Raw genomic sequence first — 16,264 nt, forward strand, 5'->3', positions numbered from 1 at the left:
CAGACGAGTAGGAGATAGGAGGGAGAGGTGGACAAACACGCTCAAGATTGATGTTCTTCAGCAGTGCAATGCTTCGTTGATTTTAGCTTTTATTTGGGAAGGTAAAACTAATCCTTTGCTATTGCAATCTTATTATCCGACTCAAAATCTCATTCTTATTTTTCAGGCAAAATTATGATGATTTTTCAGGGCCTAAACAGTACGTGTCTGGCTCTGTTCTTTGACACAAAGTCACGTTTTCTTTCACTTGCTTGGATGGGAAAATTAATATTGACAACAACCTCTGGATTTGTCTCTGAAGGCTCCTACCTTAATAATACCTTGCCAAGTAGTCAAAGGTGTGGCTGATAAAAATTATCTCTTAGCCCAGTCCTGAGGAGGCTGAAAGCAGTGTCTGTCACCGCAGGTAGTTTAGATCATCTTTCCAGCTTAACAAAAGGAGTTTATTGATGCTGACAGAGTTATCAGCACAAGCAGTTCAGAGGCAGAGAAATAAATGACATGCTTTTTGTTTGTTTACAGAGAACTATCACTTTCGTTGGGAAATATTCATAAACGATGAATGCCATATCTCACCGTTGCAAAGGGGGGACATGTATCACATGTCCCATTTGTGGCCCATCTTTAGAGCTTGTAAGAATGAATGCAGGTAAATATAATACCCTTCAGAGGAGTGGATTTCCTCTGCCACTCAGTTTTGCCCTTACTACAGGCGTGTCTCCCATCAGAGGTGGTTTTATTTTGGTTGCTTGCAGCAGAGTGCTTGAAAACCACAAGAGGCACAAAAGTGCTCCCTGTGTCCAAGTGGGAAAGTGCTATAGAAGCGTTGTAAGAAACCAATAACTTTTCCGCATTATTTTATACTGTACTGTAAATTTTTACGGCGAGCAGTACTGGCTCTGCCCTCGGCTCCAGCGGGAGCGGGACTCCAGGCGCAGAGTGCGATACCACCCCTGTCTGCAGAGCTGCAGCTTAACTTAACTCCATTGCATGGTCTCAAAAATGGAAAATGTATGTTTTGTGCTACATTCTGTAGGGTTTTTCTTTATTTGTCTTTACAAAGAGCGCTTAAATTTGCTGTCAGGGCAATGTTAGGGAAGCATAACGGTTACCCCATGCCGTTAGGCAAAACTTCCAACCACATGCAGCTGTATTTCTTTCCTCTTGTGCTAGAGAAACCTGGCTTTGAAGTCAGTGCATGAGCTAGAGTTCGTTATTTATCTAGTGCACTATATGAAAATGTGCCCAGCTTTCAAATAAGCAACTTGTTCTTCTTTTCTTTTTCTCAAGAGCTAAGTGCCATGTGCAATGGTGCATACTGACTTTGCAGAATAATCTTTACATCATTTTGTGGGTTTTAGGGTGATGGGTATGATAAGCTTCCCATCCTTTCTGGGATTCATTGTGGGAAAGCCTGCTTCACTGAAATTAATGGGTATTACTCAAAATGAAATCAGAATTTTCTAGCTTTGTACGGCAGTGCAAGCATCTGTCTAATACAGTCGCTTTCCCTATGTTGTCTGAGCTTAGAGTTTCTTCATCCCTATCCAGATAAAAGTTCAACCCCAGATTGGTCTCAATCTAATACATTTGCAGAATTACCAAGCAAACAGCTACTTTATGTACTCCAGCCCTAACAAGCTATCTTAGGCTGTAAGAATGTCATGTCGTTGCCACTTTGACCTGAACCGATTTCTATCATTATGCCACTATCTCACCCAAGAACTGCTTTTCTTGTTCTTCCTATGGGATACCTTCTCTGCTCTCACAAAAAGTGCATTATAAAAAGACCCAATGAATTAAAAACATATGCCTCTGATAGCAGCTACTACTTGAAAGCCTTATAAGCTAAAACAGACTTTTGTTTAAAAGACAAACCTACTTCAAATCCCAGTGTGCCCTGGGGAACTGGCAAGGTCATACTCTTGCTTGCTATTAAATCCTTCTAGGAACTTCAAAGCAATCCTCGTTAAAAGAACCCATTATATTGGATATTTGTAATTGTTACGCATGGCCCTGGTGCTATTCTGTACGGTATTTTGCCAGTCCCCTGGGTTCAAGGCTGGCTTCAAGTGCAGTTGTATCATTCACTTGACGAGCTCTGCAGCCTGCGTTTGCTTAGGGGCTGCATGATAGACGGGGTAAATAGCCGTTTCTAAAAGGGATAATAATAAGAAAGCCCTAAAGGTAAAAGGGAGCCCTGGTCAGAATATGAGGAATTTAGAAGTGGAAGCTGTGTAAAGTGACGGGTGTGTGAATGCTCTTTAGATAGAAATACACCTGCAGCATTTGCCCAGCCCTGCGCTGAACAATACATTTGCATGCATATGCATAAACATAATTATTCTAATAATTTGAAGTAATCGTTTCGTTATTAATTGCATTCTGAACGCAACAGAGGTGAATCGGGTGAATCCAGGTTATCAAGTGTATATAAAGCAGCACTGAAGTGCAAGATTGCGTAGGCTATTTTTCTGGTTGTGCTCTCTTGGCATTAATCACTTATTCAAGATTTCAAGGCGCTGCTGTTCACCCTGTGATCTCCTTCTGAGGTAGGAGCTTAGGAACATTATCAGCGTTTTGCAGATTGGAAGCGAAGACATCTGAGTGGCATTCGGAGATGTAACTCATAGATTGGTTGGACGTCTGGCCTCCAGCCACCTTGTTTGCATTAGTAGGGTTGAGCCAGTAGAGAATCTGGCCTTGTCTTCCTAAATTAGTGTGTGTGCACACGTCGGGGAGGCTGCTTTGGTTTTTTCTTTTGCAGCATTTGACATTTTTGTCACAGCTCTTTAGACTTCTAACCTTACGCACTGTATTATGTGTCTACGCTAGGTAAAAAATATGTCCGTATGGCTCAACGTGCCTTGGGGTGATTGCAGCCAGCTTTGGGGTTTTCTTCACCACTTCCTATTCCACCAGCTGGACTCTGCAGTGTCAAATCCCACGCATGTGGGTCTTCCTAGCAGCAACAGAATCACAGAATGGTCGGGGTTGGAAGGGACCTCTGGAGATCATAGAATCATAGAATTGTTAGGGTTGGAAGGGACCTTAAAGATCATCTAGTTCCAACCCCCTTGCCATGGGCAGGGACATCTCCCACTAGATCAGGTTGCTCAGAGCCCCATCCAGCCTGGCCTTAAAAACTTCCAGGGATGGGGCTTCCACCACCTCTCTGGGCAACCTGTTCCAGTGTCTCACCACCCTCATGATGAAGAACGTCCAGTCTGAATCGACCCATCTCTCGTTTTAATCCATTCCCTCTAGTCCTACCAATCTAGTCCAAACCCCCTGCCAGAGCAGGGTCACCCAGAGCAGGTTGCACAGGAACGCGTCGAGGCGGGTTTGGAATGTCTCCAGAGACGGAGACTCCACCACCTCTCTGGTGAATTATAACTGGGGGATGCTTTAAAAAACCACTGCCACCAAGTTGCTTTTGCTTTCCAAGTAAAGGTGGGATCGTTCTGCTCGTTCTCCATCCATCTCAGTGTATAGTCAGATGCAGTCAGAGAAGTTCTGCTGGGCTTGCAGTGGGAGCGGTGCCTGGCATGGAGTTGCCAGCAGATTCTGCTGCGTTCCTGTGGCTCAGGGCATCTCCCAGGGCAGGCAGCCTGTGGTTTGGAGGTGCTGTACAGAAATAAGCCTCTTGAAGGACATACACCACAGTACAGGAAGGTATCTTTGGCAGATAGCTGGCATGGGTTTGGGTTCGGTAGTTTCTCTGGGTTAAGGTGTTGACCAGAATGTCACGGTATTGACCCAAGGTGGGCCCAGGAGAGACAGCTGAGGGGTCACCCCCGCGGCTGCTGGGCTGGGACAGCTCAGCCAAGGCCAGCGCTGGCAATGCTGCTCCTGCCCGTTTGCACGGGGACGACAGGTCGCAGGGGGACTGTGAGCTGCTTGTTTCTCGCGTAGGTCAGCACGGCCTCTGCAGCAAATCAGGCTCTGCAAATTTAATGCCGTTCAGTTGCAAAATTCCTAAATGCATAGAGTCAGAAAATGAGACAGTTGTATTGTGAAAATTTTGAACAAAATATCTGAATATATGAATATCTAAATATATACTTGTAATTTTTAAAGCCCTGAATATATATTTGTAATTTTTGAAACCAGGCAAATTATTTGTTCTACGTTTATCCAATGAACCTAGTTGTTCAGGGTTTTTTCCAGTTAAAACCTGCAGGACTTTTTTATTATTCCTATTCACCTACCAGCTGTCCTTAATTAGTTTGAAGAGTTTGGCTTCAGAAACCTTACTCCATGATTAATCTTTTTTGTGAGCTCTTTTCTTTACATATATATATATACATATATATATGTTTGCAAGGCTTTAATCTTCCAGACTAGAGAGATGTTTTTTTCTGCCTCCCCACTGGCAGGAATCTCCCGGCTCAGGCATTCAGTATTAAATATCAGGAACGCTTCACCCGCACCCATTGCCTGCTGCAGAGAGCCCTGACTCCTCCGTGGAGGGGCACAGACACGGCTCGGGGGGGGAACACAATTTTTCAGGCTGCGGTTTGCAAGCATCTTTCAGTGCTACCCTTCAAATGCTTCAGCCAATCTAATGAACTTCAGCAAAGCCAAAACAAATATCGTAATGGCAGCAGGAATACTTTGATACCAAACTCATCTTTAAGCAACATCTGAAGGAAATATTCCAACCACCCTTGGAAGAATTTTACAGCTATTCCTAATACCCGGTGCATTTCGTTATTGCGGTGGTCATCGCCTGGCAAACTGCAGCACTTCAGTTTAAATGAATAAAACTCAAGAAGAGATCAGCACTAAAAAAATCTCTACATTCTCAAAAAAGGCAGACGCCCGAACCAGAGCGGCTCCTCCGGGGACTGCCCGTCAGAGCCGAGCGAGAAGAGGACATCGTTCTCTCCCCGGGGCCAGAGTCCGTTGCTGGCGAAGGCAGACATCATCAGTTCGGCGTGTCAGGAGCTTTTGAAGTTCTCTCCCCAGAAGGGCGGCAGCTGGCTGTAAGGAATCGGGCCATCAGCAGGGGGAAGGAGAGGCTGTGGCGGGGAGAGCTGCTGGAAGGGAGGCCTGGCTTCGTCCTACTCCAGGCAAGCTGCAGCTTTTAAAGTTATTTTTTCTTCGTGCAACAGATCTTTTTTATTTTCCATAGCAAAGCAACACAGTGGCGAATGCTTCCCTCCTCCCCAGGAGGAGGGTTTTGCTATAAGAGCTCCAGCGTACGGAGTAGGATGTGCCATCTCTGGGCCATCGTGTGCACGGGGCCAGAGCAAGGGTGGGACAGACACATGGGACTGCTCTACCAAAGGCCATTGGAACAAAGCTAGAATTTAGAGGAGCGTGGCCATAATTAAACTCCAGCGGTTACTTTAATTGAACTGAAGGCCACAGTGCAGTTGTGGATTGTGTAACTTCCCTTATGCGCTAGTGCCCTGCAAAACCGATGGAGCTGGCCCTGATCACGGTGGTGGCATCTCAGACTTGCAGAGGGCTTCTGACAGGTATCCGTGATGGGGAAGCGGCCGCAGCGTAGCAGTGGGGAACTTGGAGAACTGGTGGCACTCGAACAGGCTGGAAGATGGCTTTGGCAGCCCTGCAGACAGCTGTGGCCCTTCCATCCAGGAAAGCATCTGTTCATTAGCAAAGTAAATTAAGAAAATGTCGTCTCTGTGAATGAGGAGCTTTTAAATTGAACTCCTCCACCCATAGATGAGAACAGAGATACGCAAGCCTTGTTTGGTTCCTTCAGGAATGACCCTGCAAGCCGAGACTGAGGTTTTGGTACAACCAATACTATGTGCGTGGAGATTCTGGTCTGGTGCTACCTAAAGCTGTTGGAGAAAGAACCAGTGGTGGATGAGGAGGATGACTAAGCCTTCCACAGCATTCGGCTTTTCTTGTGACTTTTCTCCAGAGGAGAATAACCCAATCGTGTGAGCTGCACTAGTTGTGGGAGTATGAATCAGAAGTCTGAAGGAAGCAGCCGCAGACCTCCTGCAAACCCAACTCTGGGGCAGATCTGCGCTGGAGCCATAACCCTACTGTAACCGGGATGCTGGTCACGCTGGGGCTGGTGCTCGTGGTCCTCACCACCACAGCACCTACCTAAACTTCTCACGCGTAGATACGGAAAAGCTCCTTTACATTACAAGCACCGACTGTCAACGGTGCAAATGTGTCTGGACTCGCACAAGCCACCCGAAAAGGTGGTGGTTGCTAAGCAACGCGGCCCTGGTCTCTTTTTATGCCGTTTTAGTTCCTTCTCAGCTTTATGTTCCATGTCTGGGGCTGCTTAATTTGATCCTATTTGCAGTGACAATTTAGGGTCTTGTGCCTTGGATACCAATTCACACAAAATGTACCAATTGTCACACTGAAAATCACATTTGGTTTTGGAGCTGGTGAAGCTGAAATGGGAACTGAGGTTTGTTTCCTGCCGGAGAAGCATTGCAAGCCCGTGCTGTACCGTCCCAACACCGCCGTGTCCCCCCCGACCCCTTCCAGCCTCCCGTAGTGCTCTTTGATGGTGTTCAATGAATTAATTACGCTGTTCGCAGGTTCTGGCTTTTCTAGCAAATTAAGCAGCCTCAGGCCTCTCTCTCTTCCTCCACGTGGTTTCGCTGCTCTTGTAACATGCAGAACGTCCTTCTCCAAAACCTGAGCCCACATTTCCCAAGCGCTGGTTAAGTGAAACTCACGATGGGGCAGGGCGGGTGGGAGGGGTGAGGCAAAAGCGGGGAGATGAAATCAGTAGCTTTAACAATGTACGACACCCAACCGGACTAGAGAAAAGTTATTTTTTATAAAGACAAACAATTGCATTTCTCACAAAGAGTTTGTGACAGGGTGGGGTTTCCAAGTGTCTCGGGTTTCTCCTGGATGACCCCTCAGCAGAGAAGATCCTTGCCACAGGCTAGCGTTCGTCTGGAAATACAGTTATTGCCCTTATGCCTGTCAGGATCCTATGGTGGCATCACTCTCAGTACTGGGCAAAAATAAGAAAGAAAAGCAACTTAAAAGAGCAAAGAAGAGGGATGAAATCTTATTAAGCAATTTGAAACATATCTGAAAAAAAAGGTAAGGAAAAGATAAACTTAAAATATAGCTGACACCACCCACTTTCATTCTGGTTTTGATTTTCTAGCACTTCATGGAGATTACAAGCAGCATATTAGTAATACGTGCCATAATACAGTGTGTCACAAGAGTGATGACTGTACACATCTATACAATTCTATTACATAATGTTTTTTCTATTAATTTCCAAAGTGTGTTTGCTCGTCGTAAGCAGCCCTTGCCTCTCGTTGCGGCGTTCTGTATAATCTGCTCTTTCCGGCGCTTCCTCCGCTGGGTTCTTCAGCAATTGCTAAGGACAATCATTCCAGTTATCCCACCTGGAGAACCGAGCGGGCCGTGCCCATCGGAAGTGGTGTCGGGACGGTCAGAGAAGTTTATCTGGGTTGTTTGTTCCTTAGTCAGTGTTTCGCCACGAGCAGTGCTCCTCTTGGGGGTTACGTTATTCTCACTGCGGTATTTTTGTCGACTCAGTTTTGATAAGACTACGCAAACAGAAAGAAACCATTCCTACGGCGTGTCTCACCTGGGCAGGAGGGTGTCCTCTGGCTGGCGCGTCCAACCTGACGGAGCGTGGGCGGGCGGTGGCGGGTGCAGAGCCCCGCGGCACCGGGCTGTGTCCCCTGCCAGGGAGCGGGTGCCGCGGCAGGATGCGACAGACCGGCTGCTGTCCCCTCCGAACTCGTCACCAGCTTGCCATCAGGCCGCTTACATAGCAGATAAATTAGTAATCAGGAAACAGAAACAATCTCTTTAGCGACTTCTCCCTCCCTGTTGTCGTTTGTGATCTGCTGAGAAACCTCTGGGGCGGCTGGAGCACCGCTGCTATTTATGGCCGGCCGCGGCGCCGGGGCGCTAATTGTTGCTGCTTTACTGAGAGTGACAAGAAAATATGACAGCTAAAGATGATATAATTTATGAGAAGAGAAGCCTGTAAAGCAATTACGGAGCAACACAGTTTTTACTCGTGTTATATTTGTAATTGAATATCTTCGTATGCCATTATTAAAACATGAGGTTCTGTGTGCTCATCTGCATACAAGTCCCACGGTTCAGGCTGCAGCTCAGAGATGAGCAACTGCCCACCGACACATGCAATAAAGTGAAGCATTTTTTATACAACCGTAGGCATTTATATACTAGATAAGTTGCCAATACACTACGGTAGGGAGCACAACAGGAGAGATGTGAAAATGTGATATAACCATCTATTTACATTTAGATACTGAATTTAAAATTATATTATTTTCTCCAAGCTTCATTCCATTTGTCGGGTTTTTGAGCAAGCATGTAGAATCATTTAGGACTCTTGCTTTCATCTCTCTCATATATAGTCCCCAATTTAAAGGCATCAGAGCATGCGGATAGCTCTGTCTCTCAGGCACGGAGCCGGAGGAGGAGTCACCTGCATCCATTTCCCTTTCAGATGGACCAGAAGCAGGATTTAATAATCAGCCTCGGCTTTGCCTGTCATGGGTGATACAGGTCTCTAAGCAAGAATTAAGAAAATGAAAAAGAGGAGGTAAGCGTAATCTGCCACAGTGACTGCGAAGGAAAGGAGAGCAGAAGTCCCAGGCTCGTCGCCATCGCGGTGTCAGCTCTTGCTCAGTGCTGGGAACACTAAGATCATGTTTCATACATTCGATAGCTTGGGGTGCCTGTGGGCTGGTAATAAAATTCATCTTTTGCACCATGAATCTTTTCTCTTTAAGCATGGAAGAGGTTACAAATGTGCATAAAATTGAAGTGAAAGTGATTAAATCTCACTCTGAGCAAGTATTGACAGATCTGCCTTGCTTTTGGATGCTGAGGGAGCTTCTTCCTTTGTGGCCCGTGCTCAAGATAATGAAAACCAGTCAAGTGATGAAACTTATATATCCAAAGAGGATTTTTGCTTCTGCGTGTTTGTTTTTAATATGTTGCTGGCACAGAGATGCAGTTATTTCAAATCCTGTTACTCGCTTCTGGCAGGGGATGGGTGTAGGCTATCACTGTCCCCCCCCCCAGCCTGTTGGGCAGGTCAGATAATAGCTGAAAAGGAAAGGGTTTTAATGGATTGTTGTGCTTTAAAGAGATGTTTATTTTCCACATGCAGATCTACAGGTTGTCTTCCTTTCCATACCTTACAATGAGCACGAGGGCGTCCTTCCTGCTGGGCTCTGCTGCCCTCGGCTCTGTGCCGCCCCTTGAAATGGATGTGTCAAGGGAGGAGGGTAGGAGAACGGGGAAAAGCACAGTACATAACTACGAGGACAACTCATAGCTCATGTGGAACTGTTGGTTGTCAGTACGTTGTACGCTGTCACGTCCTTAACGTTGACACTGTGCTGTGGAGTGTCTGGGGGGGGTGGTGACCGAGGTGCCTTCTCTGTGCTTCCATCAGTCCAGCTGCCAGAAATCAAGCGCCCGTCCTCTCTCAGCTCTTCTTGGAAGGCATTGCTCTTGCTTTCTTGGTCTTTTCAAAGTTCCTGATTACTTTGGAATTGAGAGTAAGTGGAATGCTCCTAAAACCAGAAGACTTAACAGCAACGTCAGCAGCAGGAGGGAGATGTGATGGTTGCGCCTTCCTTCTCTCCGGTACCGGGTGTTAGCAGTAATGCGAGATGACGCTTCCATCACTCTCTGCATCCCCGCAGCAGATCGTTTTAACCTTTTTGAAGAGTGACAGCCTGGGCCGGATTCCACCGTCACGTGGACAAAACAATTTTCTTTTCAAGCGAAGTTAAGGCAAAACTGTAACGGGAGCTGAAGAATCCCGCATGCGTGTGATGCCGTTACCTATGGCTGGACTGAGCCTGGAGACCGTGTCCAGCGCAGTGGTTCTGTCTGTATATATGACATTGCATTCTTCAGGTATTCCTCGTACTAATTTCTTCTCCTATTAACATTGCTGCTTTTCACCACTAATTAGCAGAAAAGGGCGCCTGTCATTAGTAGTGATATGTCGCCTCTTTTTAAATAGAAAGGTCGCCTTTTTTCCAAACAAGTCATACGATGCGAAGGTCTCGAGCACATTTATTTGCAAATACGCAGGCAGTCAATAACCAGGGCGCTTCCTTTCTACGTGGCATTTTGTGCTTACAGATAGCTGGCAGCCCACGTTTCTCCCACGGCTTGTTTGCGCGTTCCCCTGCCCCCACCTCAGGGAAGGGGGATGCGGTCGGTCCCTGCGTCTCAGCCCAGCATTGCAGGTTCTGCGCACCACAGCTGTTGGCTCGCCTCCAGTACGTCTAAGTCAACGGCCAGCTGAGGTTGACATAATTATATGTATATTAATTAACGTGTATGTTCTTTGCAAGAGGACAATCTGTTTTCACTGTTGGGAAGCCGTCATCCATTAACACCAACAGCAACAGAGCGTATGAGATCTGTATCTGTTTTCCGTTTAAAGAACAGGGGAAGCTCATGTATCGTGGATTAAAGCATGGTGAATTCTGGTAATGCTGATGTTTCATTAGCATTCCCCATTTTCATGTAAATTAATTTCTTTGAGGAAAATCGAATCTGTACCTAGTGCTAATTGCCAATGATAATGATGAGCTGAGACTCAGTAGAGATTCATTGTCGAGGTAGACTGTCTCTCTCCTGAAGTCTTCGGATCAAGACTGGAGCGCTTCTGGAAGTTATACATGAGCAGAACTCCAGGTTCCTGGAGTTAGTGCAGGATCGGAGCTGTGAAATGCTCCAGCTACATAACACGAGATGTGATCTCCTCCGGCCTAACAGCCTTTAAAACCAAGGACGATTGTCTTTCCTCTCCTAAAATGGCCGTGAAGCCTTTATTGATCATTTTATCTAAATTATGGATGATGCTTTTGTCAACTACATTATTCTTGTGAAGCAGAGCGCTGCCAAAGATAACTTTACTGTCTCGGGCTCGGACGTGTGGAGCCCATCTTTGCACAGACAGGTTACAGGAGTCCACGCTGTCAGCAATATTTCTTGGCTGGATTCATTTGGCACCGGTGGTTCGTTGTCATATGGAAAATGAGAAATGATCTACTGTGGTCAAATTTGTGAGAAAACTCATCAAGCAAAATTACCAGGTTTGCTGAAAGCTGGAGGAAAACCCCCATAAGGATTAGAGGGGTTGACATGATGTGAACCAGCAGCGGAGAGTATCTAAATCTCCTTCTCTGTCATAGGAGCTCTGCTGCTCTTTGAAATTGGAGCATGTAATGGATAAAGCTGAAGTATATCACAAAATAATACATGTAATTACTTTGCAACCTGTTTCATGATGATATTTTTTTTTCCAGCTGCGTTTTACCTCTCTTCAGCATTCAATAGGATGGCACAGTTTATTGAATATTTGCAGCCTAGCCCTGAAGGATAATGAGTTTTATCCTGCCATGTGTTGAACACCACCGTGTCCAGCAGAAGTTAATGGGAACTGAAGATGATCAGCGTTTCGTAGGATCAGTCCTTGACTGAACAGACAGCTCTGACGCTTGTATGGAGCACGGTGAAACAGCTGAATAGGGCTTCGGAATAATACTGCAAAGTGCTGGAGGGACACAGGAGGTTCTTCAGTGACAGTCTTGAAAATACCTAGGAGTAAAAATCTTTCTTTGTCTTTGTCAGTAAAAAAGAGAGTGAACACCATGATAAATGTTTGCGTTTGACTGCACTCTCATGCATTACACTCTCAAAACACTCTGAATTGTTGGTGGAGAGCCTGTCCTTGTTTAAGCAAGTATTTCTGAAAAGCAGGCCGCCTGAAAAATTAATAGTGGTGTCTGATTAATAATGCTTTCTGACTGTTGGCCGCGCCAAGGGAGAACACCGCACTGGCGGTGGGTAGCCTTAGGTCTCCAAAGAGGGGGATGCTCCGGGGGGCTGGCGGTGGCGGAGGCAGAAAGAGCAGAAGGTTCTCAGCAATCCCAGAAAATCAGCCTTATCCCTTTCTCTTACTTATCTCGCAAATACGTGTTTTATTGGGGGAGGCGCTGAGGCTCGGGTTTGTTTATACGTTCGGTTTTTCTGTGCATGGTTGATTATGATTCACGTTAATGTATTTTGTTGAATCCAAGTTACTCAAACCCCCCCCAGATGCTGAGTAGGAATAGCTGGTAACAACAGCAGTGCCTGGCAATTTTAACCCTTTGAGAATACCCATCGGCTCCAACTGGTCTCGTGATAACTCAGTTAGTTAGAACGTTGGATTTTAATCTTTACTGCAAGAGCATGCATACTTCATACGCACTTCTTTTTTTTTTTAAATGAATAAGTGGGGAAAGGCCTTTTCTGTATTCACTGAACACACTTTAATATAAAATCTCATAAGCCCAGTACACGTAGTTACATCCTAGTTACAGAATTTGCATTTAAATAGCAATGTTTTTGTTAACATGCCTGATAGAGAACATGTTAACTGTTGCTATGTCCCTAATCTGTCAGTGCCAAAGTATTGCACGGTGTTTTGCTTTGTATTCAGCTCCAAATAGTTGCAATTTTTACTGATAGAAGTGTGTAGCATTGCTCACAAAGTAGTTACTGACTGGTTTTATTTATTTCTTTTTGCAAACAGATTTAATTTGAAGGTCATAATTAGGGGAGCTGGTACCTTCATCCCCCATATTGAAAAATTCTCAGAAGTCATAAAACTTGAATAAGAATGACTATCCATGAGAAAAGCCACGTTTAGCCCAGGAGATTTAAGAAGTGAGAGACAATGTCACTATTTAAAAAAAAAAAAAACAAAACAGAAATCTTAATGGAATCTAGTTATGGTGCCTCAGCAGTGAAGTCATACAACTGCAAGACTATAACAAAATCAACCAGCGGTAATTTTGTTTATAGTAATAGCCAGAGCTGGAGACACCGCTTCGGCGGATCTAATCGCCGTCTGCCCGGAGCCGTGTCCGTACTCGCGTGCTGCCCGGTGGAAAGGTGCTCCCGGGGATGCAGGAGATGCTGGAGCATCCCTGGCCATGCCAGCAGCCTCCAGCCCAGCAGCCAGCCTGCTCCCGGGGGGTCTGGGCTGGGGGGGCTTTCTCACCACTCTCCGCTTTTCTTTCAGGCCCTGCTGCAAAAAAGAAGTACGTCAGCTATAACAACCTGGTGATCTAGTCCGTTTTGCTGCGTGGGGCGGAGGACGGGTGAGGATTTTCATCCCCGGCGGGTGCAGCCCTCCTCCCGAGCCCCCGGGTGTCACCTCGGCAGGGGCGAGGGCACGGCCACGCCGCGGGGAAGCGCCAGCGGAGCCCCGCGCTCCCGACGGCGGCTCCATGGAATATCCTTCATCGCTCTCGGCTTAATGCGTGGCTGGCACTGCCGTCGGCCGTGGCCTTGGACCTGCTCCGGCTGGCGGAGCCGCCATGCCCGCGCGCCCGGCTGTGGCGCGGGAGGATGGGCTCCCCGCGGCGGGCTGCCCGCGGCTACAAGGACTCTAAGGGGCTAATTCTGTCTTTCTATGTACTTCCAGACTGCAAGTTTTTGAACTTTCTGTACAGTTTGTGAGGATTTTTGCATATTGCCATCCATGTTGTTTCGAGTTCACTGTTTGTTTTTTGAATGCACAGTTTCATTGAGGGCCTATTCTCACATTAAAATAACCCACACCGACAACTAAGGATTTAAAAGACCTATGTACATGACCTGTATGATTACTATTGTATCACCGCAATCCATATACGTTATTTTTTTTTTTAACTAAACAAACAAAAAAAGAATTTAAAGACCAAAAACTGTGCTGGCGAAGTTAGTCCCCCCCCTTCACAACTCCGATGGGCTGCAGAGGAAGCAGAAAGGATTTTTGCCGAGTTTTAGTAGAGGTCTTGATATTTGGAATGCATGCCAGTAATGTATTTTATGGTACATGTTAATAATTTATGTTTGATATTTGTATTTGTGTTCTATTTTGTTATTTTATTTAAGGTATATGACTATTTTGCAATAATTTCAATAATTCTTATGATATTTGGAGGAAAGAATATGGCTTTTACATGTCTTGAGGTTTTTTTTCTTTGTTGATGCCCCACCATGATTGACCAGTGTGATAAGGACTTAAAAAAGCATGTATGTTTTATACTGTTTGTAATAAGTAATTTCGTTAATCTTGCTGCTTATGTGCCAATTTAGTGAGACCAATCTTTGCCGCAGACTCCTCCCTTCCTTTCCATTCTCTCGATCCTGTGATATTATCCAAGAATGTATCAATAAAGGATTTTGGTTAACTTTTTTTTATTTACTCCAATAAATATATTTTTTCAGTTGTTCCCTCCCCCTCCCCCCTTGTGACTAAAGTTTATTTCGTGACGTTGTCAGACGTGGACATCCAAAAACCCGGCGCAGAGGCACTTCGGGCTTTGTGCGCAAAGAACGGGTCTGGGAAGGATCCTGGGGGAGCTGGCAGCTAATTGCAGGGGAAAAAAGAGCCTTTTTAAGCACTGGGATCTACAACAACCCCCAAAATCACGTTACAGTCACGCAGAGAAAGCCCTTCTGTCTGGGCTTGATGGTCTCCAAAGCTGTCTTCAACCGTTGAGTCTTCTTTGTGACTTTGAAGGATGTTATGTTCAACAGCACACCAGAATGCAATTAAATGAACAACTAATCAAAGTCAATCTGCCAGGCAACTTCTCAGTGAGCTGGGGGACAAAAACGGAAAAGTTTAGGCAAGAGGTGAGAGGAAACTCATTGCGGTTGCAGCACAGCACCTGCGTGCTGCCTCCAGCATAGGAACAGCATTTTGGGTGCAATGTGACGATTACTTTGGAAAGTATTTAGCCTCCCATTTTCTCTAGACAACTTGATCAATTATACTGATGAAGTTAATCAGCATCAAAAGAAAATTTGACAGCTGCGGTATGGGCCACGGCGCATAGCGATGAAGACCTCCATGTCAGACCTTGATTGACTCCTTATGCCTGCAAGCGTGGGGGCTGGATAGATGTTTGCAAGGCCTTCTCATTGTTGTTTTAATATTCATAGATCTAATAATGAATTACGGTGGATAAAAGATTAAAGTCTACCCAAGTAAAGGCTTTGTTAGCAAGAAACGAATTATCAGCCCAACAAATAATGAAGGCAGAGGCTCTGCAACGTTGTCCTTTTTCTCTACGCTGCCTGTAAGCAAAAGGAGACAGAGCCAGCATTGTGCTAAATAAGTGTGTTACCATCAAACAGTGAGCCTTGCTCAAAGACCCTATTTTTTTTCCTGAATTCGCAAAAGAAATGGTTTGCTGGTTTGTTTTTCACTTTTTTTTGGAGAAGGGGGAAATGAGGTGGAAGGAGGAAATGGCGCTGCTGGGAGGAGTGATGTGGGGTTTGCTTTTATTTTTATTGCTTCTCCCAGCTCATGTTGCAGGAGATCCAGCAGAGAACAAACCTTGAGCCTTTCATTTTCCTGCTTGTTTTCTTTTTATAGGGGCGTGCGGGCACTCACACGTGCACACGCAGTGCGTACAGCAGGCACAAGCCCCTGGTTCATGAGCTGCGTTGTTGGTTAAAGGTCAGCTGGCTGATGGTTTATACATCTGACTGCAGTCGGGGCCGAATTTCCTCTGAGCGTATACAGTCTCAACATCAAAGTGCTCTACTCGTTTACTTCAGCTTAACACGGAGTCAGTCTTAAATGATTTATCCATCCTGAATGGCTTTCTAGTTTGATCACTGCCTGAAAAAGTAAGTAAATCGAGGAGGCATGAAAAGCCTGGAAATATTTTCATATATCAAAGTACTACATGGAATACGCTCCCTTTTGTTTGTGTCATTCACTGGTGTCTTCCCCAGCCAGGTCCCTGGTGAGGCCGGTGCAGACAAGGTGATATGGTTACAGTTCGCCTATAGTTCGCCTGAACAACTGAAAGTTCAACCAGCGTATGACCCGCTTCTCCATGCACACGGTGTAGAAGTAAAGATGTCGGGCCTGTACTCGTACGGCTCTATTATACCTAACTATATGATAAAGTACATTAATAGCCTTCGTATATAGCTGTATTTAGCTCCACATATAGATAACCACTGTGTATGCTACATACATAAACATAATTTATAATCAATATACAATCGTGCTGCTTGTAGTAAAGTATTGATGGATTAATTTTGATATTTAATAATATAAATGCAATAGTAAATTTTTGAATCGCCTCTACCTCTCTATATCTATGTATTAAAACTCCGAAGGGAGTCACCAAGGAGACGAGCATGGCACTGTTCCAACAGCTTAGACAGGGTGAAGTTGGTGCATTGTTGACTGTTG

Source organism: Rissa tridactyla, chromosome 10, assembly GCF_028500815.1.
Source record: "Rissa tridactyla isolate bRisTri1 chromosome 10, bRisTri1.patW.cur.20221130, whole genome shotgun sequence".
NCBI classification, from domain to species: Eukaryota; Metazoa; Chordata; class Aves; order Charadriiformes; family Laridae; genus Rissa; species Rissa tridactyla.